Source organism: Anser brachyrhynchus (genome assembly GCF_964034855.1).
Source record: "Anser brachyrhynchus genome assembly, chromosome: 4".
Taxonomy (NCBI): Eukaryota; Metazoa; Chordata; class Aves; order Anseriformes; family Anatidae; genus Anser; species Anser brachyrhynchus.
In genome coordinates, this window is record NC_137698.1 from 44,461,635 (window position 1) to 44,486,739 (window position 25,105).

At 42.0% G+C, this 25,105-nt stretch overlaps 1 long non-coding RNA gene across 8 annotated transcripts in view; it reads left to right on the plus strand.

Moving 5' to 3' along the window:
* The window catches only part of LOC308194510, a 137,140-nt gene that overhangs the window by 60,536 nt on the left and 51,499 nt on the right, over positions 1 to 25,105 (plus strand). For all 8 annotated transcript variants that reach the window (XR_013950621.1, XR_013950622.1, XR_013950623.1 and 5 more), the window contains exons 2-3: positions 18,763 to 18,857; positions 19,006 to 19,137. This is a non-coding gene — a long non-coding RNA (uncharacterized lncRNA). The remainder of the gene's footprint in view (positions 1 to 18,762; positions 18,858 to 19,005; positions 19,138 to 25,105) is intronic.

Here is a 25,105-nt window from a genome sequence, read left to right on the forward strand (position 1 = left end):
GTGTATAGTTTCAGTAGAAGTTTACAGTGTGTGTTTTGTTATCCTTTCAGGGAGGCTATTTCCACTCTTTTTGGTGCCATGCAATACCTGGCTGAGAGACAATCCAATCTAGATACCTTGTCTCCAGCAATAGCTAGCGATGTTGTTTCTAAAAGAAAGCAGCCAACACTGCCATGACTATGTGAGGTTGTAAGTTTGAGGATTAAACTCAGTCTGAAGCTGAATGGCTTGGGATTTTATTAGCAAAATCTTTATTAATCTGGTTTTCTCACTCCACTGGTTGTTTTTAGTCTTCATTTGTATACTATTAGTTGTGTGTACATGAATGGTAAAGACTAAGAAAGTGCAAAGATTTATTTTTTTATCATGTGTCATGATGTTGTTTCTATAGAATTAGACCTAAGTAGTAAAATAATTTCTGAAGAGGGAGGTATAATGATTTTCAGTACTGCATTTCCCTAAGAATGAATAAAAGGCAAGTACTGGGGGTGGGTGGCTGGGGGTTATGATTGCTGTATGAAATTCCAAGCAACGCATTCCTGATATTTAGCTGGGAAACCATTGGAGTGCATACTTGCCATTTGTAAATCATATTATTTAAATTCCCTGTTAACATACATAACTCACTATCTTGATAATCAAGCATGCTGGACTACTTCCAGATAGCCCAAACCAGATGGAGGGTTTGGACTTTGCTTTGATTACTAAGACACTTGAAGTGGAAGCCTAATTCCATACCCTTTCTGTATTGCATGTTTTTTAGTTCTTAAAATATGCTTTTAAATCTTGTTTCTGGAAGGCAGTGACGTTCCTGCCCAGTCCCAAGCACAGAAGTTCACTGCATATTATTTTACATGTACTTAAATTTAGCAACATAAAAGCAACTGTTGAATTAAATGCCATGTAGTGAGGAAATAACATAGATGAGCTGTGGATGTGTTGTGGGTGAGAAAGAAGTTCACGATAGGCCTCAGTTTGAAGGCTGAGTCCCTGATGTCCATGCACCAAGCTAATTGCATCCTTCTACACCTTTTTTTCAACTCCTTGATTTGCATGGCTGGAAATGAGAAATTTGGCATCTGAATTGATAGGGTGCTTTCCTCTGAGCAAGACTCAGGATGTTTTACCTCAGATGTACTGTCATCTCCTTAAATGTAATGGGGTTATCACAGTCTGTGGGAGCAAAACAACTTGGGTGGACCAGGCACTGCCTTTGTGGGGAGGCTGACTTTGCCCCTGTGGAAGGTGATTCCTCCCAAGCCTAAATTACGCTATCAGAAAAAGAAAATTGGGAAGTCCCAGTAATTTTATCCGAGCATAACACCATGCAAATAGTGTTAACCTAACTTCTGAAATATCTGTTGCATTCTTAATCTTAGCAGAGCATTTGCCCCATTATTATCCAGTACTCACATTTCACAGCCAAACACTGTGATTCTTTCCCTCTTGATTGTTCCTTTTCTTGCCTGAGTAGATAGTCCCAGTGGATCTCTTTTACCTGTTTCCTGTGTGGGGAGCAAGCAGATAAGGTAGCATCTCTTCAGCTTTCAGTATGTGCGCAGTAAGGTCCACCACTGGGGAGGTGCTTAGGCACCCTCCTGACTCAGGACCTTCATCTCCACCACTTCTTTTCTGCTTCTGTTACCAGAAAGTCTACTCTTTTCAGCCTTCCCCAGCTACCTGTGGAGACAACAGTCTCAGTTTATGAATTCTACAAAAAAAAAAAAAAAAAAAAAGGCACACAGGCAGCTTCAAAGCAAATTCTAGGCTTAAAATGACTCAAAAAGCTAATCCCTATGCAAGACATTTGAAACCAGAAGGTGGGGGTGTTTTTGTTGTTGTTTGTTTTTTTTTTTCTCCAGAACCTAATGGAAAAAATCTTTCAAGATCTTTTTAGGTATATGTGGTTTTAGATTAGTTTATTAATCTTTATTATCTAGATTAATGGAACTTCAGTATTAGGTAAATGTTTATATAATATAACCCTTGCTAGTGCTGGAGGTAATAGGAATTGCCATTGTACAATATTTTACATTCTTTAATATGTACATTGTTTATGAACATATTGGCCAAAATTCCAAACAAGTGCATAGTCGTACTGTTTGAAGCCTAACCTTGGAGTTTCTGCCCCCTAATCCATATGAGAAATGAAGGAGATAGTGAGCAGAATCAACTTTTCTATGTGCATGTGCACTGAGATTAGAGGCCTAGATAGGATGAAGATGTTAAGTTCTGTCAAGTCATTTCACAGCTATGGTGAGCATGCAAGCAGTCCCAGATTTTTCACAAAGCGTGGATAAAAGCTGAACACCTGCCAGTCCCATATGTCTGACAATGGAACATATTTTTACATGGTCCCTTTCCTGGACTACTACTTAATTCTCCTTTGCAAGATACCATGGATCCGTTCTTGCAGCATTTTTCAGAGAGCGTTACCTACCTAGAGTGAAATCTAAAATTGCCTTTAAAATGGCAATTTTTTAGGTAAGGGTAGTAGCATATTCTAACGATCCAAGGAATAATATTGCAATTTTTTTACATTAACACAGTAAATAAACCCCTCTCTGTGCTGTCTGAAATATGAACAATTTTATTAGCAATGCTATCAGTCCAGTCCTTCCTACTTTAGGCAATTTACTGTTCCTGCTTGCACAGTGCAGAGAAACTGGAGGATATAATACTGGGGCATGTGATTGCTATTAAAGCTACACAGCAGTGCTTTATGCTTTCATTTTGAGGAAATGTGGCCCATTTTTCTCTGACCATTGCCTCGGATGAGAACTCTTTAGCCTCTGTTTTGCCCTGACTCAAAGCAAGTATTCCTTGAGGAAAACATAACTGAACCTCCAGTATTTGCTTTCCCTTGCATGAAAAAGGGTCTCACTTTGAATGAACCACCAAAGTATCATAGCTTCTTAATCTTTATTTCATATTCTTCATTCAGCCTGAGAAATACGGTGGAGCTACACGTCTCAAAGGAAGGTTTCTCCTGAGTCATCAGCATGCCTTCCTGAAAGCATATGGATTTCCCACAGTTTTCCTCATACCACTTTTAGCCACTTTGTTTTTTGTCCCAGCTGGAAGCAGAAACTGCCAGAGGTTCATGAAAATGAAAAATGGGGAGTGAAATATATTGTAAATCCAAACTTTCAAACCCCAATAAGGCTTAATTATTATTTCATCCAAAGTGGCTCACATAATTATTTCTCCCAGGTTTTAATGCTGTAAACCTGTCTTCTGCAGCACACATCCACATTCCCATTGACCATGCCAGGAACTCACATGCAGATATATCACTTGAGCATGAAAACATACAATGATTCTATAAAAACCTGCCAACTGCTTGAAAGCTAAATATCATTGCCTCAGTATTAGGAGTATTCTCTAAAGTAAGTACAAGGAAGTGCAGGAAATACTGAAGAAACTGTATCTATTTATCTTAGACAAAACTGCCAGATTTTTAAGGACGTCTCCTCCAGGTACTGTCAAATAGCGATTGAGGTCCTTACATAATTTGGACCAGAAACGATACTCAGTTAAAGAAAGCAATGAGCATGTCAGAGATAATTTCCTTCTTATGGCATGTTGTCATTCTGCCCCACTGCTCCAAATGTGATACATGTCATCGCTAATAATTCCTGCACCCTACAGCATGTCTGTTTTTCCCTTTAATTCAGTGGTTAGATGAACCAGCCAAATTACACATGGCTGTGAGTTCCAGGGGGGAAATGGCTGGTATATATGAGAGACTGATTTCACATTCAGATTTGCAACGAAAAGTATGAGACAGTGTTCCAAAAGAGATACTTTGTCATTGTCCTCTAGCCTAATATAGTTCATTTTGAGTATTATTTAAAAATTAGCGTTAATATTTCATAAGAACTTGGGGAAATTCTTAATTGTGCTTCTTTTCCAATTTGCCCCCCGTGGCATCTATTTTTTCCTTCGGTCAGATAGATAGGTAAGTTGATTTCCCCATTTCTACTTTCTATATTTTAGCATTTGTCTTCTTACTGTTTTATTTGTAATTACCCCCCAGCTTCTGTCTACCTCCTAAAGTTGGGGTCACCATGCCCACAGTTTTCCACAGCAGCAGCATAGTCCTCTGACTTTCTGAGGAACTGCACTTCTAGAGAAAGAGAAGGTGATCCTTATTTTCTCTTCATCTCAGGGCTCTGGGTCATTAAATGTTGCTAACAGTTTCTTGAGAGCTGTATTGCCATGCTAAGGAGGCAATCCCTTTCTAACACCCATACTGTCTTACTCCTAATTCTATGCTTATGATGACTACTTTGTGGATTATGTATGAATTTATTTTTCATGACACTTGGAAAAGCTATCCCTTGAAAACTTAAGGGACCTTTGTGGACTATCTTTGTGCATAAGATAATATTTGAATGCCACTAAGACAAAGGAAAAAGACAAACCAATCACTCTGAAAGTCCAAGGTACTTCCCCTACAAACCACGATGTAAGCATAAAATTCAGTATATACTGATTAAAAAGACATTGCTTCTTATGCTGTGGAGCTCATTAATGCAGGATTATATATGTGTGTAATAGTGGTGAGGTAAATGCCTAAAAAAAACCAAAAACCTCCACTGTGCATAACGATCTCGTGAAGTTCTTCCTCACCCAGGTGCTGCAAATCCCACAAACCAAGACCTTCGCTATGTAGGCAGCTTGGCAGCTTTCCGGGGGAAAAAGAAAAAAAAAAGAAAGAAAATAAAAAGAACTGTAATCAACACAACTTCCTCCTCTAAATTGCATATAAACAGTGGCCCTATTTATGCTTCCCAGTGATCCTTCCTGGTAGCAGTGGGATTACTAATTGCTGCCTTCCAGAGCCTTCCTCCCCGCAGCAGGAGGAGGGCCAGGTGGAGAAGGACCAGGACCAGAGTCAGGCCAGGGAAGGGAGCAGATCCCAGCCCCGAGCTGCCTCTAGCCCTTGGGAGCCCAGCCAGCAGCTGGCACAGTGGGCATTTGGTAGAGCTGTGGGTCCCTTGCACGGGGATGGAAGTTTCAGGGGATAGAATCTGAGGGGGTGACACATCCCTCACATTTTATCTGAAGGCAGACTGGAGGGTTCATATGCAGCAGCCCTAATTTGGGGAAATGGTGTGTGGTTTCCATTTGGAAGCTCTTAATTAAATAGTCTGCCTAGGCTTGCAAGTAGGTCTGTGTTTATCTGAACACGCTTTTTGTTTTCGCGGGGGTGGGCGGGATGAATTAGGGGGCAGGAGCGTGCACTCCAGGATAAAAATGTCTAGTGCTGACTTTGCCAGTCCTGCAGTGAGGAAAGCAGAAGTGCAGAGCTCCTGCATGGCTTCCAATTTTCCTGTTTCTGGTTTCAACATTTAATATATTAATTTATACTGTTTATCCAGGAAGCCTGCTTTCCTTCACCTTTGGAAGGCAAAACATTCCGAAGCCAAGAAAGCAGCGATCCTCATGAATTCACCGTGGGCCAGAGAGACTAGGCGATGTTTAAAGACACAGTTTATCAAATGGGATTTGCATTGCCCTTGCATCCTTCTGCCTTCATTTTGTTGTTTTAGTTTTCCTGCTTTCTCAGGGGCATTCATTGACTGAATTGTCTAAACACATTGACCACAACTGCCAAGTTATAAATGCTTTCCTTCAGAGATGATAATCTAGATAAAGCAGTTGGCTAGCTGCCTCCAGAGGAGGAATATACAGCAGGGTGAGTTCCTAGCGCTTTTATTTATCATCTGGAGTATCTTAATTATTAGCATTAGACAGGCTCAGGCATTTCCTGAGGAGCTGGGGACAGATGTATGATTTATGCTGGCAGAGGCTGTGCTCCTGCCCTGCCACATGTCTGTGTGTCACCTTGTCCTGCCCCTTGGAGATGGTGGGGCACAGAGGGGGAACGTAACCCCAAAAACACAGGATGGCTGTGGCAGGATCTGGCCCTGCACCCGTGTGCAGAACTGCTGGGGCAGGCTGTGCATGCAGCTCCCTGTGGCACATCCCTGCTGCTGGCAGGGTTCACAGCCAAGTTTGGGGTGCTGGCACCTTGCAAAGGGAGGATGGGGCAGGGGAGTGCATCCCTCCACTTGGCCTTTCCTGCTCCTCGTGCTCTGCCTCCAGTGCCAAAGCACCGTTTCCACCTAGTTCTCTAAAGGTGACTTTCATTAGAAAAAAATATAAAAAAATAAAAAAATAAAAATGTGGTAGGTTTACAGGTATGTAAACACCTTGTTTTACAAACAGTAATATAAAAGCCTGACTTGACCTGACAGCTTTTCTTTAAAGAAAATATTCCCCGGCTATAATGAATCTCCTGTCACTAGTTCCCGTTTCCAGAGACAAACTGTACTGTTCCAAGAATGTGTTGCACAAGTGAATTCAAAACAAAGTAATCATGGGGAAAGTGGGTTCCTTATAGCAAAGCTTTTATAAAGCATCACAGACACAGTTATTTTAATCTTCTGAAGTGTCTCTATCAGTACTTCCCTTCCTCCAAGCAATTTGGACCAGAACGACAGCAGCAATAATTGCAGAATGACTCACTGGCTATATTGGAGGTGAGACATCATTGCGGATGGAAGGCCAAGAAACAAGCCTTAAAAACGGACTTGTTTTCATATTGCTTCTGTCTGTTAGCTGGGCAATCCTTATAACGGCACCACAAGTGTCCCTGGTCCCAGGGCCCGCTGGCACTGTTGCTCCAGTTTCAGGTTTCCAGGACACCTCCAGAAAACCACTTCCAGCTGGCTCCTGTCAGACAGGATCTTAATTTCTGAGCTCGTTTTAATATCAATTTTATATTTGTTATAGTCACATAAACACATTCTTTGTGTACTTATCATTTTGTTACATGAAATATTTTACAGGCTGTTGGCTATTATTTCAGACTAGGCCATTTGGGGATCCCTCTTGGTGAAAATCAATCATGACAAATATTTAACATTGCTTAAAAGAAATAGTTTTCGTGTAGGTACTCTTAATAACAACAGCTATCGCCATGTGATCAATGCTAAGATGTATTAAGGTACCATAAAGCACCTCTATGATAGCGTTTGCAAGTTCTGCACTTTGCAATCTTATCACCGACAGAGATAGAGCAATCCAAAAGCCCTGCAGTGGGATACAGGGAGAAAATACAGGGACAAAGATGTAGGAGAGTCTGGAGCTGGGAAAGGAGGAGGAGGACGGGGAAGGAACTGCTCTTTGCAGTTGTTTCTTGGGCTTAAATGACCAGAGCAAGTTCAGAAGTCCCGGCAAAATGAATTTTGGCATCCACAAAAGCGAGATACTTTTGTGGCACACTGAGGAAGGAAAAGAGGCTGAAGGAAGCAAGGGGTCCTGCCTTTCTCTTATTGCTCATTCACACATAGAAAGTTAACATCATTTACTGTTTTGTCTCAGAGCAGACTTGAGATTCAAGCTTTTCCCAGGGCGGAAACCAAGGGAAGTTTATCCGATAAGGAGGTGTGAGAGGCAGGGAGCTGCGAGTACCTGGCACTGCTAAGGTTGTGCTCCCCAGAGCTGGGGGCTGTGGTGCAGGAGGAGCAGCTAGTGAATGGAAATGTGAGCTGTCTTTGGTACGGGGTGAGCAAGCTGGGAGCCGGGCAGCAGCAGGAAGGGAGGGCTGAGCCCGAGAGGAGCATGCACCGACTAGCACCAGCGCAGAAAAAACAGCTCTTGGAACCACTTCCATAAATTTTATTTTCCTTGAAGCATCCGGCAGCAGAAGAGAGCGAGAAGGGGAGGGGAAGAAAGGGAAGGGGGAAGGGAGACGGATGGAAGTGTGAACGGAGCCACAAGCTGTTAACGCGCCCTCCCAAAAGTGCAGATAGGCAATCATTTCCCGTCATGACACCAGCGTGCCCTGTGACGGCTGGAGAAAATCACCATGGAGAGCCTGCTGCTCTCCTCCTCTGCTGGCTATCCTGCAGCTCACCCGTGGCTCAGGGCTGGTCTCGGAGAGCTCTGCGCTGGGAAACAAATAAATCAGTGGAGCTGGAGGACTGGGCTGCAGCAAGCAGGCAGAGGCATGCGGAGCAGCAGGATGAGGAGAGACCAGGAATCCCCCAGCAGCAAAGCCCCTGCAAGCCCAGCCTCCCGGCACTGGGGAGCCACCGCTAGCCCTAGTGGGCCAGCATAGCTTCGTACCTTCTCCAGGAACAGTGAGGAGCTCCCAGAGGGTCTTACACCCAACCACCCACCACCACTGGTGCCAAGCATGTTTGCAGCAGCCCTAACAGAGCAAGAGGAATGGCTTCTTCCTCACATTCGAGTCCCAAAAATTGCAGAACAGAGCCCTCATGCAAAAGAGGCTTCTAACGTTTGTCCTGTCCTTTGACACCTTGCTCTTAATCCCGCATTTCTTGGTGAGGAATTATTTCTTTATGGTAGGAAAATGTGGGTGGGAAACAAACACATAAACACATCATTCATCATCACATATTTCTTTTTTTAGTTTTGAGTGCTGTAAGCAATAGGGAAATGTAAACAAAAATACTTCTTTTCAACCTGCAGTAATAGTGGCTGGACTGTTAACTGTTTCCTAGTCTGTCATCCTAATAACATGTGGTTAGTTATGTGGCAGCTCCCAGGCAAGAAGTTTGAAGAAGGGTTCCTGTTGCCATCCATGTTCCACAAAAGTGTATGCCAAGTAGAGGGGACAAAGGGACTTGCCCAGGTCAGTGAAAAAGGCCTGATCTAAACCCTTTCAAATCAGTGAAATCAGTTGCATAGAGTTCATCTGGGGATTTGGATAAGACCCTGAGTCAGAGAGAACGTGGAGGATCTCAAACACATCTGCTGATACTCTCAGCATTTGTCTCCTGAATTATATCATTATTTTCTTTTATTTGGGGGTAAGGGGAGGGAAAAAGTGGAAGGCGCAGTTGCCAAGGCAGAGACCAGGGCTGGCTAAAGCATATAAAAGTGTTAAAGTGCTTTATTATGATTCTAAGAAGTGCTCAGTAAAAATATTCTGTATCTAATAAATGTGTGAGTAAGAACACAATAATATTCACAGAACCATAATTCCTTCCAGCAAAGACTTTGAATACAAAACAGATCAGATGGCTCCCAGTCAGAGAGAAGCAATTGGTTGTTATTGAAGCCACCATGGAAACTTCTCAGGCCTCTGCTCTGTAATTCCAGATGGTAAAGCAGGGGAACAGACCACGGCATGACTGATACCAAAGTGAAGATTTAGCTATGCTTGTAATAGAGCTGGCTCTTACTACAGGGCCACAGGAATCTCTTGGATTTAGCGCTGCGCTGGGGATAAATGAAGTGCTTGGAAAAGATCGAGGTCATACAGGCTGCCTCTTCACGCACCTCTCTTTCAGCGTCTCCAAGTGCAGCTGTGTTGTACAGAAGTGTAAGGGCCTTACCAGAGCTATTCTGATAATACGTGAACGTGTGCTCTCATGGCCTTCCCAAGCAATCCTCTCCTGTATTTTCTAAACTGACTCAGGTTGTTTGCTTTTTGTGAAGCTGAACACAGCTCTCTTAGGAAATCACAAAAATATCTGTATTAGGGATTGTCACTGAAAGCCAGGCACCTTCCCAGCTAGTCTTTGTCAAAAATGCCAACCTTTACGTTTTAACAGCTTAACAACCGCAGAAACTTAGGTGAATGGACTTGTGGCTGAGTTAGAGGAAGTTTCAGAGCAGAGCCAGATGCAAACCCCCTTCATGGCTGCAGAAGTCCCGGTGTGAAATGGCTGCACCACACTCCAGCTACCAGGGATCTGGGGCTGGGGGCCCTCCGGAGAACATAGCGATGGGGTTTCCACAACTACTGGCGTAACTTCTACAGTGAAATAAATTGTTTTGTGAATGCTTAGGGGCTGCAAATTCCAACAGTGTTGTGAAACATGAGTGCAAAGAGGATAATGATGCATACTGAACTACTTGTTGCCTAATGAGTAGGTTGTGACAAGACCGTAACGAGGTGCTTCAGTTACAAAATGCAAACAGAAAGCATGTTGAATTGAAATGAGGAGATACAGTGTGCATTCATTGCACACAAAGGAATGTCAAAATGAAGCACATCCTCTGTGACCTAACAGGGAGAGCATTGGGTAGGATCCTATCAGTTTGGACTCAAGTACTTGCTTTGTTGGGTGACCTTGGGAAAGTCACTTTCTTCAAGTCTCTGCAAGACAGGAATAGTCACCTCCTTTTCTAACTGAATTATTATTATCCTAACTGAAAGAATGAATTATGGTGGCTGTTATTTCGGCCCTCTCCCATCATTTTTCTCAGTCAGTTCAGCTCTTGTATCAGGGTGGCTCTTCTCTGGCATATGACATGCTGGGCAAGCTTAATCAGGTGTCATTTATGAAATGAAATGGGATTAAATTTTACTTGTAGCTTAACAAGCACCCAACTATATTATGCACTGAATCATCACAATGTCAACCTCTTAAAATTTATTTAGCTTAAACAAACTGTAGGCTGTTGCTAAGGAAGATATTATAACATTATAATAATTATAACAGTGAAGTGTTGTAACAGTTCTCTGATGGAGGCATTGTTGACTTTTCAGCTTTTTCTCAGGTTTATATGGATGGCATTTAATTTGATTGCCTTTCACAGGTCTTACCACAATGCTTATCCTTTATTTTCAAACAATGAGTAAAGATATTTGTCAAAGGCTACAGAAAATCCTGGAAGTAAAAAGTACACTCAGTGTTTGTACTTGGTCAAAGCTATGGAGACTGCATTTGGCTATGCCCGCTTACAGTCTTTTTCTGTAAAACACAGTGATTAAAATAGAATATGTTTTATGATTGCATTTGGAATACTTTTTTTTTTCTTTTACCACATTTGCCTAGCATAAATGCGTATCAACACAGCTGACTGAGGAATGCCACATGCACTGCTCCACGGTGCCAATTTGAGGTGGAATCCTGTTTGGTGCATTTCAGTTCTCACTTTTAATGCCCCTGAAGGTCATGCTAGGAAACTTAGGGGAGGTTATATAGATTCTGCAGATTCAGAAGTTTGCCGTTAAAAAGCGTTTCATGTGTGTTTATTAATCACACAATGCACTTCCTGCACTACCCAACCCAGCCGGGCTCTCTCTGTGCACAATTGTGTTGTATTTATTGCATATCCTCCAGGGCTGGGATTTAGAGCTTGGACGGCTAACAGGAACAGAATGTTTTCATCATCTATGACTAACGTAATGACTAAGTGCAGGGCTCTAAATGGATCCCAGTTCTACTGGGACAGTGCAGGACAGGATACGAAGATGCTAACATCTGAAACTACTCTTAGCCCCAGTGAAAGGGGGACACAACTGCCTCTGCTGATCCACTAAAAGAGGTCTTGGGTGCTTATGAGAAAGCATTTAAACGCTCTTGTAGAGGTGAAAGTTAATTTAAAAGAAATCCAAAGCTAGTAGTAAATTACTGTATTTTTAATTAGCTTCCTAAGTACAGTGATGTATGAGTTGTTGGGACACATACGCGCTGTACTGTGATGAAGATAGGACATCACCATGACCTTTCATCTAAATAAAATGAAAAAATAACAACCAAAAAACTCAGCGACTAGTGAAAAAAAAGAGAATTCCAGGAAGTAGAAGATCATGGTTATTTATAATTATTTCTACTTCTTATTTTTTCTTTCCCCAGGATGTACATGCAGATGAGCTAGAGATTTGGATGTTAATTTCACTCTGTAGTAACATATTTCATAGAAGTCTTTAGTCTGCTCATGTCTCTCATCTCATGTTAGAAAACCTATGTGAAACATGGAGGCATTTTTAAACTCTCTCACGTGGAATAAGAACAAGAATAAGAATAAATAAGAACAAGAATAAGAGAAAATAAGTTAAACCTAACTTTACAATACTGGTTACAGAGGACTTTATTGTAGTGGATAGAAAAAGTCTTCAGTACACTACGAGAAGTCTACCACAGAATAGGGACATCTAAAAACTTGCTAGAAGCGTGGGGAAAAGTCCAAATTCTTTAACTCCTACAGCTCAGTCTCTCCATATTCCCCACACACTTACCCTGTAAGTAAGGAAATCTCTAGGGTAAATAGTTGGGCCCTGTATATGGCCACAGAACCACTTATAGGCATAGATCTTCCACACATACTTCAAAGAAAAGTGGTTGTTTAATACTATGTGTTGTGCTGTAGGAAATGTACAGAAGTTTTAGACCTTCTGATGCTTCTCTACCCTAGAGACAAGCAGAAGATGCAGCTTTTCATCTGACAGGGTTTTTCTTATCCATAATAATGCTTCTGTTGTGCCTTTTTTTAAAAACAAAAAATCCTTCTTGAATAATTTGACATTCAGGTTAGGCAGTTCTTGAGATTTTGTCAGATATTATTACCTTCTCTGTGAAAGTATGTATATGGCTCTGTGTTCTGCATAACCTAGGCTTGTGTAAAGATAAAATATTTAAAAATATGCAGTTGGGTTTTCTTTACCTTGGCCTTATTAAGTATAGAAAATAACCACTTGTGCTTGTGTTGAAGGAAAGTGTTTCTTTATGGGTTAGTGAAATGAGCTATTCAAAAACACTAAATCCTTCCAAAATACCCTTGCGGAGCTGTCAAAGCCAGTGAGACCTCAAGTTATATTATCAACAACATGCTGTAAACGCTGCCAGAGTCTGAGGGAAGCATGAGTTTGACACTAAGCCTATTCAGAAATGACCTAGCATTCTCTTAATTAATTAAAAGACATTGTCAGCTTGGGATGTAACTTTCCTTCTCTCATTCTTTTCAGTGTACTCACCCTTCCAGCAACAGGTCAGTGTGTCTACGTGTGCCTGTTAATGAATGCAAGCATCATGAAAATAGGAGTGGAAAGTTGCTTGAATTTTTCTTCATGTGTTTTCCTCTTGGCCAATAGAGAACAGAACTAATCCTGTGGGCATTTCTTTAATACCAAGATCCCATTTTCTTCTCCGGAACTTCTCTGAGAAACAGTAGTTTGAAAGATCACCTCTTGTAATTAAACTCATTCCATATGAACCCAGCTGTTGCATTAGAAAACAAAGTGTCAACACAAAGTAGCGTACATTGTAGCCCACTTGCTGAAAAACATGTTATCTGTATTAACATAACAACTGCAAATAATTCTCCCTGTGGCTAAGCTAAGCAAATTTGTCCTGAACTGTTTTTTCAGTACCCTATTGAGATTTGGGACACTTCCTGTTTTAAATGGACTAATTTACCCAACCCTGCATTCTTATTTGCATTGCGTACACTATTATATCTATGCTTACTATTTGTTACACAACGTTTTTAAACAAAAACTATATGATGGTTGAATGCGAATATTATTTTCTGATTGTCTGACACAATATCTAGTTCTGTTTAAACTACAGAGTACAAAACATCTATTATGTATACCATGGACTTTTAGTCAGGTTTAATGAAATGTGTCACTACCTAGGAAAAATATCTGTTTTTCCTAATTAGTAATTCCAGAAGATGAAAATTAATTAAATACAAAGGCAGATGACTGGTTTGGTTCCATGAAACCATACAGGCTTGTAACTTAGATTGTAGTGTCTTGATAATAGAAATCCCTAGCCAAGAAAAGTGGTTGAGGTGGGAAGAAGGACCGTATGTAGCATTGGTAGCCCTTCTCAGTGCTTTGAGAAGAAAATTATTTTTATCTGAGCCAGTACCTATTTTCTTCAATAGTTTTAAATATCCCTTAAACCTCCTAGAAATCTTTGTCACACTAGAAAGGAACAAAGTGGATGCTTTCAAAATTATAAGGAACACGTGACATACTTGGTGATCGTATTGAACTACAGCGCACTGACCTCTGCATCCCAGAACAGGCAGGGAAGGAATAGATTATCTTACAGTAAAAGCCTAGGTAAAAGTCTATTTGAGATACCTTTGGGGTACCGCCATTTTATTTTCCTTCTCAGAAAAAGGCCTACGTTGAAAACCTCTTAAATTAGCAAAATCTGAAGAGTTCTTATTCCTAGTGTTCATGGTTTTGTTCACCTTTTTTGTCACCTCATGCAACCTTAAAGAGGAGACTTGTCTATGTCAGCTCATGACATAGACAACTGGAAATGGTAAAGGTGTGTTCAGTGCCTACCAGTGCTATAGATTGTTACTAGCAAGGATTTTTCAGTGTTGCTGCTGTATAGGGCGTGTTACTGCCAGAGGAAACACTTTCCTGTGGTAGAGAGTTTTCATTACTCAAATTAGATCTCTTCCAAAGAAATAAGTGAAATAATTTTTTATTAGTTATTAGTGCTGCTAACATGAAATGTGTTACTTCAAAAGAGAGCAAGCCAAACTGAACAGATGAAGGTCAGCCCTTTGCAAGTAGCCTGCACACTAGAAAAATGAGCTTCCCCCAAGTCTATAAAATGTATAACAGACTTTTGAGACTTAATAGTTAAGTTGATGGAGGATAGCCAAAACTACCAGTGCAGCGGATTAGGAAAAAGTCTGCAAGTACAGCTTGAGGTACATGAAATCCATACACCATTTGGAGAGCAAAAGTAAAGGCTATGAAGAAAACTATGCTGCCAGCTAAACAGGCTCCTATTTCATTCATAGTCTTAACAGAGCAGCTTGGTGCAGCTAGATAAAATCCCCGCTCTGACTATACCCTAGCATAGCAAATGAGAACTAGAAAAATTACAGTTCCCCATACCTTTTGTATACGAGTGGAAAAATAAAAAATAAAAATAAGATCACTTTTCTGCTATTCTTCCCACTTTCCATCCTCTTTCTGGCAAAATATCTCTTTTTTCCTTGTTCAATTCATATTTGTCTGGTATCTTGCTAACCATGCCGAGTAGCATGTGTTAAGAACCTATCACAGAACGTTACTTTTTAGCTCTGAATTGCCATGGGATGCCTGAGCCTGTAATTTTTCTTCTTGTTGGTATTCCTGGAGTGTATCTGTTGTGTTCCTGCTTCAATAGAATCATCTACATCACTGACACCATGTTGAGACCACAATGATTTCAACATGCAATGGTGATTTGACCTCCAAAATAGTATTCTTTTGGATGAAAAATGTATGGTGAAAAATTAAGGCAATTATTCTAAAGAGAGGCGTGAACATTTCACTATACCAAGTGGTGATTACGGGAGACCCAAAAGATGTAACAATGACAGTAACTCGAATGCTCTCCACTGACTCCCTTGAGATCCTAGAAAGGGTATTTAAAATCTCTCTTCTGCCACTGTTGTTAATTGCTGAAATGCGTGGCCAGAGGACAGGGAAATGGGCTGGCATCAAGCTCAGGTGTGGACCCTGGGCACAACACTATGGCTGGGCAGCTGTGTGTCGCCTCCACAGCGTTGCTCACTCCTGGCAGCCGCCTGTTTCCATTAACACGGGAATGGCTCAGTTTTAGAGCAGACAACAGGGCCTAGGGAAGCAACACGAGACAGCTTCATTTTACAGACCAGTCTGATATATTCCATATGGTGTGAGAGCAGCTTTCAACTCTTTATCTAGGCAGGGTTGGATGGAGAAACTTTGAAAGCGAGGAAACAGAAGGCAAAAGGAAAAGTCAGAAACCATCGTCTGGTTTCCAATAGTAGAACACTATTTGGTTTGGCTTTCAGACATGGCAATTTAGCAACAGGAAATGTCAGCTCGTTAGAGCCATCGCATGGCATCATATGATGATAGCAGTCATTCCTGCTGGCTGGGGTCCAGCGATCGCACTCGGTGGGGAAACGGCATGATTTGATATGAATGTCTCAGTTTCATTTTTAAGACGGGACAGTTTAGTGGGCTGGTTGACTTGGCGGGCTGTTAACAGTATTAATTTGATTGCCTTGGCAGTTGTAGGAGGATGCATGAAGGAAACCTTCTGGCTCTGCTGCCAGCATTTAATACCAAATGATTATCATATACCATTGAACTGGTGCTGGACGAAGCATGCGTGAGGGCTTGCAACAACTTTACCAAAAATAGTAAGTGCCATTTGAAGTTGGCAAACACGTGCGCTCAAGAGAAAACAGGCTTTCCAGTTAAAGCCAGTCAGGACTTCACCCCGCCAGGCCTGTTACTTTTCATGTTCCTGGACTGTGTCATTTTTCATCCATGCTCCAGTTGTGAAAGTGCTGCTTTGTATTATCTGCCGCTGAATTATATTAAAAGCCATGACTGTCTGCTGTTGATGGAGTCTGTTTCCACTGGAGGATGGATACCTGCATTAATGATAGCTGGATTTTCTGTCAGCGGCTCATAGTCTTGGCATCCAGCATGTTATTTTGCCTGAAAACACCCTCGGAATAATATGGTGCAGGAAGCTGTGTTTTATATATGTAAACCTCGTGGCTTTGTTTGGAGTGAAAGAAAATGCCACTTGGACTGTGATTCAATTGTACAATTACCTTTTCTTTGGGTACTTAGTACAATGAAGAGGGTGTTCAAGAAGAAGCTATGCATCTAGCAAGGGTTAGCCCTGGGGTTTGGTCCTCTGGAGACAGTGGTAGCATTTTTGCCACCATTTTGCCAAGTGACTAATGGTAAAACAGGTGTGAGCATTTTTCATCCAAAGGACTGAGAGCATTTAAAAGCATTCAGGAGAGCCGAGTGCCTCTCCAAATTTAAAGCTGCAACTCAGTTTCCATGATCAGACCAATGTTGGTTTCACATCCAAAACCAACACAAAATGGAATATCTATCTCGAAACTGGCACAGTATCTGTGTCTGAGGAATAAGTTTTCTGCTAGATTTGAGGTGAAATGCAGTCAAAGACCCCTGATTTTGGGCACTAAAAGGGAGCCGTGCTGGATCCAGACCCCAGCAAGCTTTCCACAGAGCTGGCACGATGCTGGTGTGGATGGGGAAGGGTCAGGTGTATTTTTTCCGCAGCACAGATCTGTTCCAAGAGCACCAGCTCTGCCTGATAGCTGAGAGGTGCAGTAGATTCTCACTTCTGGCCAGCACATCTCCTGGCCTGCATTTTTATAAATGCACTGTGCAATGTTATCATCAAGTTTGCTTAACGCTTCTAATGAAACACAATTGTTTTGCAAAAGCCAGGTTTTTCTTTTTCATGCATGTTTAACGAAAGAAGAGGAATGTGTTCCCGAGAAACATTCTGAATCATTGCAGCTATTTTTATTTGGCAATATTCAAAAGAGTATTACTTTGGCAGCAGTGGCAGCATTATCATTACTTCTCTTTGATATTCTTTGCTCATGATTGCTGTGAATTGAACAATCCCAGGTAGAGTGGGGTTCTGCTTCTTTTCTGGGCCACTTTGCAACTCTCTAAGGTTTGAAAAATACAATTTCTCTCCAGTATGGCTTTTCAGAACCTGAAAAAAAAAGAAAAAGGAGAAAAGGTGCAGAGTGGGAAAAAGAAAGAGATTATACAAGCCTACTAGATTTTCTGTTGCAGATGATGGCAAAAAAAGTTGGGGGGGAGAGAGGGGAAAAAATTAAAAATTTAGAACATCAATATTATTTTTTTCTGAAAATGATCCATGAAGGATTAAAAATAAAGCAGAAATGGCTTTTAATAATTTGTTAAAGGTATATAAAAATCAAAACACTGGAATTTAAGAACGATCAAAATTTGTAATCTGGGGAGAAAAAAAAAAAAACAAAAGAAAAAAAAAAGAGGAATTGAACTGGGACCATAAACAAGTATACAACTGACCTTAAATCTTCCTTGCTATCTGTTTCTGATGCTGTTTTTTTTAGTGGGGCTTGGTTTCCTATCCTTTATGAACCTTATTAGCAGCATTTATATGGTCTGTATATGCTTGTATTTTTCTCCAACACACTATAGTTTGCACATTTGTGGGTGCATATATCCGCACAAAAATGGGAGTATAGAAAGCTCAGGAGCTACTAGTGGAAGTTATTATTAAGCTAATATGTTAATGGTAATTTATGTGCAGTAAATAGATATTTTATCCAGGTAAATCAGATCTCCTCGGACAACAGAGAAGACGGTTTTTCATCCAAACATCCCCAGGACCAATTTATGGCTTCTGCAGCCCACTAGCAGGTGGTTTGTCTGCATGAGATCATACAGCAGCAGCCATCCAAAGGATTTCTGGTACCCCGCACTAAATCAGAGTGATCTGCTTTAGTAAGTCACTATTATTGAAGGAGCCATAGTGTGACCAGCACTCCACAGCATTGCTCGCGTGCTCTTCCTTCTGCACACCCACAAGGGTAAATGGGAGGGTAAAATAAAAATAAATTTTAGCCAGTGTGTGTCTCACAAGCCATCTCGTCCTCACACCACCAGGCAGCTTTGGTGGCCATTGCACAAGGGAAGGGAAGCAGGACAGGGGTGCAGCTGGTGTCTGAGGTGCATGGCTGTGCACAAATACACCCCAGCAGTCCAAGCAGGCCTCCAGAGCTGGTCCTGGTGCACAGCTGTCAGGGGATGAGGGTGTTGTCCCAGTGGCTTCAGGCAGGGTTTCTTTGGATGAGAGGAAGAAAAAGAGCAGTAGAGAAGAAAGGCTGGTAGGAAATAATGAGGTATAAATATTTTACGTATGAATAAGCAGCAGTCAAGTTCCCTAAGAAATGTCGCAGCAATATGTTTTCTTCTGAATATCTTTGGTAGGTGGGACTTGAATCTCCTAGGATGTTCTTTAAAAAAAAAAAAAAAAAGGCACAGTGTTCAGAGCATAATGAGTCTGCCAGGACAACAGTGACGGTATCAACCACAAGTTTATGCTAAGATAACTCAGAAATAAGTTAAATGCATATTCAATGGCTGCACCTGGACTCAGCGATGCCTGCCATTATTTTTGTGGTTTTGTATTCATATTTTCCTAGGTTTCTTCATGCCTGCTTTCTCACATTCACATGAAGAGCCCACACAACCAGGGAGAGCTGGCTGACTAATGGGTGATAGAGAGGAAACAGTGACAGTGAGTAAAGCGCTCTCGGCAGCACAAAGAGGGGAAAAAAGGGTGGGGGAAGAATGGTCTGAGCTGTAGTAATCAAAGGAATTAGTGTTAATGTCAACGGATGGAAAGATTCAGAAAAATGTAACCATTGTGCTGTTCCTCCCCAAAGGGCAGGAAGGCAGCAGTGGGGCACATGGGTCCAGCGGAGAGTGGGATGCGGGGGCTCGCCCCTAGCTGCTTGTTGCATCTTCCCAGGGTCATCATTTGCACTCCTGAACACATTTCATCTGCCAGCTCTGCTGTAACCCCACAGCTTGAAATTAAACTCGGTGTCTCACATGGGTATTGGATGTAGTAAGGTGGCTGTTGTGCGTGAAGTGTCACACATTGTTAAGGCTTGTGCTCTAATTAACTCAAAGTGGCATAGACCAGGATTGTATAATTGTGTCCTTATTAACACGTGAGGCTTGACAGGAATTACTGGGCTTGGTTAATGTTAATGTTCAACAAGTTAATTTGATGTAAGTGAATCAATATCTTTCCCAATGTCATGTTAAGTTAAACATACATAAAATATCAAAAAAAAAAAAAAAAGAAAAGGCTAACTTTTCTTCTTATTGAGGCTGATGTGCCTTAGGTTTCTTTAAAAGGAAACAAAAGTAGGAATCCTTTCCTATCCATAGCATTTGAGATCAGATCATCTGAGGCTTTCTCTCTCCAAACTGACGTGCCTCTGATACTTTACTACAGAGTTAGACAACAACTTAGCCTCTGAGAAGCGTTGTTTCCTATGTGCATGTTTTGAGGTGTAAATTCTGTTGAATGCTCCATAGCAGTTTTGTAGATCTGGTGCTCACATATCCCTTGTCATTAATCCTGGAAATAATTTCTAAAGCTGGAATTCCATTTTTAAGTTCATCCTCCTCTCAGGACAGACTGGTTAAATCCACTACCTGAGTTCCTGCTCAAAAGCCAGCACTGCTTGCAGGTGGAGACATCAACACTGTGTACCAACGTTAGCTCAGTCTTCCCAAAAAGCACAGGGATTGCTCGGCTGAGTCCAGCTCCATCAAAGTAGTTTTATGTGGTTTTAAAAACAGCCCAGTGACACGTAGAGGAAACATGCAGCAGCCAATTTGCTCCTTTTGCATAGCTGGGAGCCAGAGGTTGGAGAATAAATTCAGTCTACAGTGGGTAAATATGGGGAGGGATCCCTGGGAAGCAGTTTGGAGCATTTTGGTGAGATGCCTGGAGTGGACTGTCAGATCATTAAGTATTATTTCCCCTTGGTGAATCCATGCTGACTACTCCTGTTCACCTTCTTCTCCCCCACATGCTTAGAGATGACATCTTGACTTTTTTCCAGTCCTCAGGAACCTCCTCTGCTCTCCACGACCTTTCAAAGATGATGGAGAGTGGCCTAACAGTAACATCCACCAGCTCCCTCAGCACTCTGGGCCCATGGATTTGTGGGTGTCAGGTTTGCCTAAATGATCTCTAATCCAATCCTCCTTGACCAAGGGAAAGGCCTCCTTTCTCCAGACTTTCTCTCTTGTCTCCAGGGCCTGTGATTCCAGAAAGCTGACCTTACCAGTAAAGACTAAAGCAAAGAAGGAATTCAGTAGCTCTGCCTTCTTCACATCCTTCATCACCAGGGCACCCACCCCATTCAGCAGTGGGCCCACATTTTCCCTAGTCTTCCTTTTGCTACTGATACATTTGAAGAAGGCCTTCTTAATGTCCTTGACATCTCTTGCCAGATATAATTCCAAGTAGCCCTTAGCCTTCCTTGTCACATCCCTGCATACTCTCTCAACAACGTTCCCGTATTCCTCCCAAGAGGCCTGTCCCTTTTTTCTACATTCTGTGTACTTCCTTCTTCTGTTTGAGTTTTTCCAAGAGCTCCTTGCTCATCCTTGCAGGTCCTTTGCAGGTCTCCCGCCCCTTTGCTTGACTTCTTCCTCAAAGGCGTGCATGTATGAAGCATATGACATTCCAATGTTATTTTATAACTTAGCCTTCTTATTACCTGTGTTCAAGGAGGGCCCAGCCTCTGCTTAAAACCAGGGCATCATTTCATTACTCGCTCACTCTCATGGTGTGATTTTACCCTAGGACTTGTGTCGTCTTGCAAAACTTTTGCTTTCTTCCTTTCCTCTTACAGAGACAACACTTTCTCTGAAAGCATAGTCCCATGCCCACTAATACCAGGCTTACCCGGTATGAACCATCATCACCCTCTTTTACCCAGTTTTAGAGGGGAGAATATCATGCAGGGAGCAACACTGCCCCGGATGGGAATAGGAAAAGATTTTTGGAAAGCCCATATTCCGTTGGAAGCAGCACATTTTTTTCTCTTTGGCATATGTATAGGGGACTTAATGTACTTGTAACCTGAGCTCTGGTAATTGTCAGTGTGAAAAGCAAACAGGAACACTCTGTTCTAGCGCGTATTTTTCAAACATATTCAAAAGGCAAGTGGTACTGCAGAAAGCATATTTGCCAATGAAATACAGATCTTTCACTACGGTCATGACTGCCCTGCTGTGTACACTAGCATGCAGTCTGAAGGAATCTCCTTAGGATGGCTGAAGCCTGTTTTTCCTTTGCAAGATGAAAGTATATGGAAAAGCAAGATTCACAACCAGGTGAGGGATGCTTTGGAATACTCCTTCTGTCTAACAAGCACAAGATTTCCTCTGTGTATAAAGAAGTAGTTACCTCCATTCATGCTTACAGGAGTTTACAGATCAAGTTTCCTGGCTCTCCTGGATGGATGCAGGCTATATACTATGGGATTTCTTTCACCCGTTAAATATATATATCTTTATTTCTTGATCTGTTTCCACAGATCTTGGGAGCTTTCCAAGTGTATCTTCGCAAGTATTACTGTAAAGTGACTATTGTATTATTTTACAGGGATTTTTAATAACACAAGGTGACATGGAGGTCTTCCATTTCTGATAACCTCAATATATACAGCTAGTGCTTAAGAGGGTCACACAGAACACTACAGATAATAGTGCAAGCAGACTTTAAATGTATTTAGACATCTAAGATTTGTGTTTGCATAAGCAGAGACCCCAGGATGAGAAGGTTTCTAGTGTAAAACACCACACGATCAGTCTGCCCTCACCACCTCGGTCTGTGGGGATGAAGCATGCCAGTGGAGGCTACGTTGCTTTTTGTCTTTTACCACATTTAGATGTCAAGATGGCAGGGTGCTTCTTCTCTTATTGAAATAGATCCATCTAGGAAATGCTTCCCGTCACTGAGTGCTTCCTGCATGATAGCTAGCCTCATGCTGGCCTGCTTTAAGGACAGATAATATCAGTGTAGGTTTTGCCTTGTCAACAGGTAAATTAGGCTTGGTGGTGTAAATTCAAATGGGTCTTCTGCTGGTTTTGTTTGTTTGTTAAAAAAAGAATTTAAAAGGAAGGGATGGCAGGGATGAGAGGCATCTCTGAGACCACTTCTGGAAGAAACGATGATGTCCACTGCTCACTGCCCTCGCTTTGGCTGGGTCTTCAGGGTGATGATTTACTTCCCTGCTTCTTTGTAATTTCCTTTACATGACATTTTACACCCACCAGGTATGCGGCCAAAAACCTGAAGTTTAAGATGGGGGTGAGTCAAATCCAAACAGCACTCAGTATTTTTCCATTCCTTTCCTGACCCTTCTCCACTGAGTGTGAGTCTCTGGGAACCAGCTGGTGGAGGAGATTGGCTGTGTCCCTTCCCTTAGCCCGATGTAACTCAGTCTGGCATTTTGACCTTCATTTCAGGGAAGTTTTAACCAGGCAGATTATCACAGAGCTTTCCTTCCTGGAACTTCTGCTAAAGTTAGTATTACACCCAGTGGCCTTATCTAACATTTGGCTGGAAGGCCTTAGTAGGGAAGGGAAGGGAAGGGAAGAGATTAGTAGCAGGCTGGTATGGAATATCTACAGTTGGTAGAAAACACCTGACAGTTGAAAAAATTGTCCCACCAGTACTGTGCTAACGCCTGTTATGTTGTTCACCCCTGAACATAGTTTATGCCTTTAGGATAGAGTTTTATAGTGCACATCATGATGTAATTAAACAAAGTAAAGGGACTTTCTTAGTACACTTTCTTTTTAGAAGGGGATATACACTGAAGCTAACCCAGAGCAATGTCCATTGGACTGCCCAACATATACACGTGCTGTGTAAGATAGCGTCATTTTCAGCTTTTTGCAAATATGACTTTTTTTATATTTGATGGTAAAATATTGTTAGAATGCGTTATCAGAGGCTACTTTACAAGACTGCCTGGAAAGCAATGCAACAGTGAGCAGCCTGAGGCAGCACGGACCTATCACTCCCAAGAGCATCTCTGACGCTGCTGCTTCACATCTCTGGCACAGAGCTGCAGTCTTTAATGACCTGAGCGTGATAATAACCGTCATAATAATGCTACTTCCACAGAGCTGTAATAACAATTTTGCAGCTAATCCTTGTTTGTGTTTCCTTTTGTGGCACTGGCTGGTGGGGGTGCGCAGCCGGGGGGCCGGGTGTGACGGCGGGGTCTTTCCGGCATGCACCATTATTTCCAGATCAGCAGTTCTCTTTTGACCTGCGCTAAACTCGGCCCTATTCAGAGGAATAATGCCCGCAGGGGAGATACCTCCAGTACAGCTTTTAGTCCCTTTGTGATGTCTCTCCCAGATCTTTTTTTTTTTTTTTTTTAAACAAAAACTTTGGTATAGAAATGAAGCTGAGAGATTTGTGTGACAGGGTTGATTAAGACCCAGCTGTGCCATACAAGTCTGGGTCCTGAAAAGTCAGAATGTTTTCCAAGGTGTGCAGCACAAGGTCTGCCCAAGGGACAAGTTTCATGTTAAAGAGAGAAGTAGCATCACCCTTCTTCCTATGGGCTAAAAAGCCACTAGGAGTCATACTTCCTCACAGCGCAGGAGTATTTAATGGGAAGGGGACTGTGCTTGTCAGCAGCACCCTTCTCCGCACGGAGGCCCTAAAAGTTCGTTGCAAAGCACAGATATGGTGCTATCTGCAATAGCTTTCAGGACACCCAAATTCAGGAAAGTCTTGAAAAGGAGGACAAAGTATAGAATTGCGGAGCAACAATCAGCAATTGAAGCAGTTCTTGAAGTACCACAATTTTGGACCAACCTTAGAGTTCACTGAGGCCTGGGTAGATCAATGTGCACATCCCACCAGCTGCTATGTCAGGGGATGCATCAGGAGGCTTTTGGAGGTACTACCTGGCAGCTGGCTCAGCAACACCACTTGCCACGTGGCTTTGCTGCATTTCATCTCAAATAGAAGTAGAAAGGATCTGAATGTTACAAATGTCTTTTTCTTTGTGGTGGTCTAAGATTATTTAGTGGTCTAGGAAGTCTGTTGAAAACCTTTAATTGTCTTGTGAGGACAAGTCATTGAAGCTGCTGCCTTGTTAGCTCCCCCAGGAAAATGGGGCTGGCCTTCTAGAGACACTACTGGGGAGCGCTTTTTTTTTCCCCTTCTTTCTTTCTTTCTTTATTATGGAAAAAAAAAAATACAATTTTTGTCCAAAAGAGAAATTTATGTTTCAGAGGCAATACTGTATTCTTCTCGCCCACCTCTAAGTACAAAACCAGTTGAGAGACATGCCTCAGAAAAACAGACAGCACCAGCAAGTCTCTCATCGGACTTTGTGGGAGTTCTGGGGTGGCAATCTCAGGTCCTCGTGCTCCTCAGGGAGGCCTGCAATAGCCACAGCATGGGGAAGCCCGTGCCACCCCTTAGGAGAGCCAGTCCAGCCACAAAATCCTCTCCAAAGACCACGATACCATAAAGATCTCAGACTGCTCACAAGGGTTAATATTGCCAGTCAATATTTTTATGTTTTATCAACACTTTTCAGCCATAGTATTTTAATGACAAATCTAAGCTGGTTTTATATGTAAGAGCTCAAGTCAATTTTTTCTTTTCAGTTATTTTGTTTCCAAAGATAGGGAAAGAAACCTTTAAGCTGCCTCTGTTAAGGCATTCCTCCACAGAGAGAAGATCATATTGCAAACAAGTACATGAAAAAAAAATAAAGAGTATTTATTTCAAGTGACTATGCTTCGTTCTTTGCCATTAAGACTCTGTGGGTTCCCAGCTGTTGCAGACTAATACTGCTGTGCCCTTTCCAGCGGCTTCACAGTTGTGAGTTTGCCACACAGCTTTCAAGATGATGACTGTGTGAGAGTCATTCACGAACTCTAAGCCCAGAACGTCACTGGCACTACTCTCCAGCACTG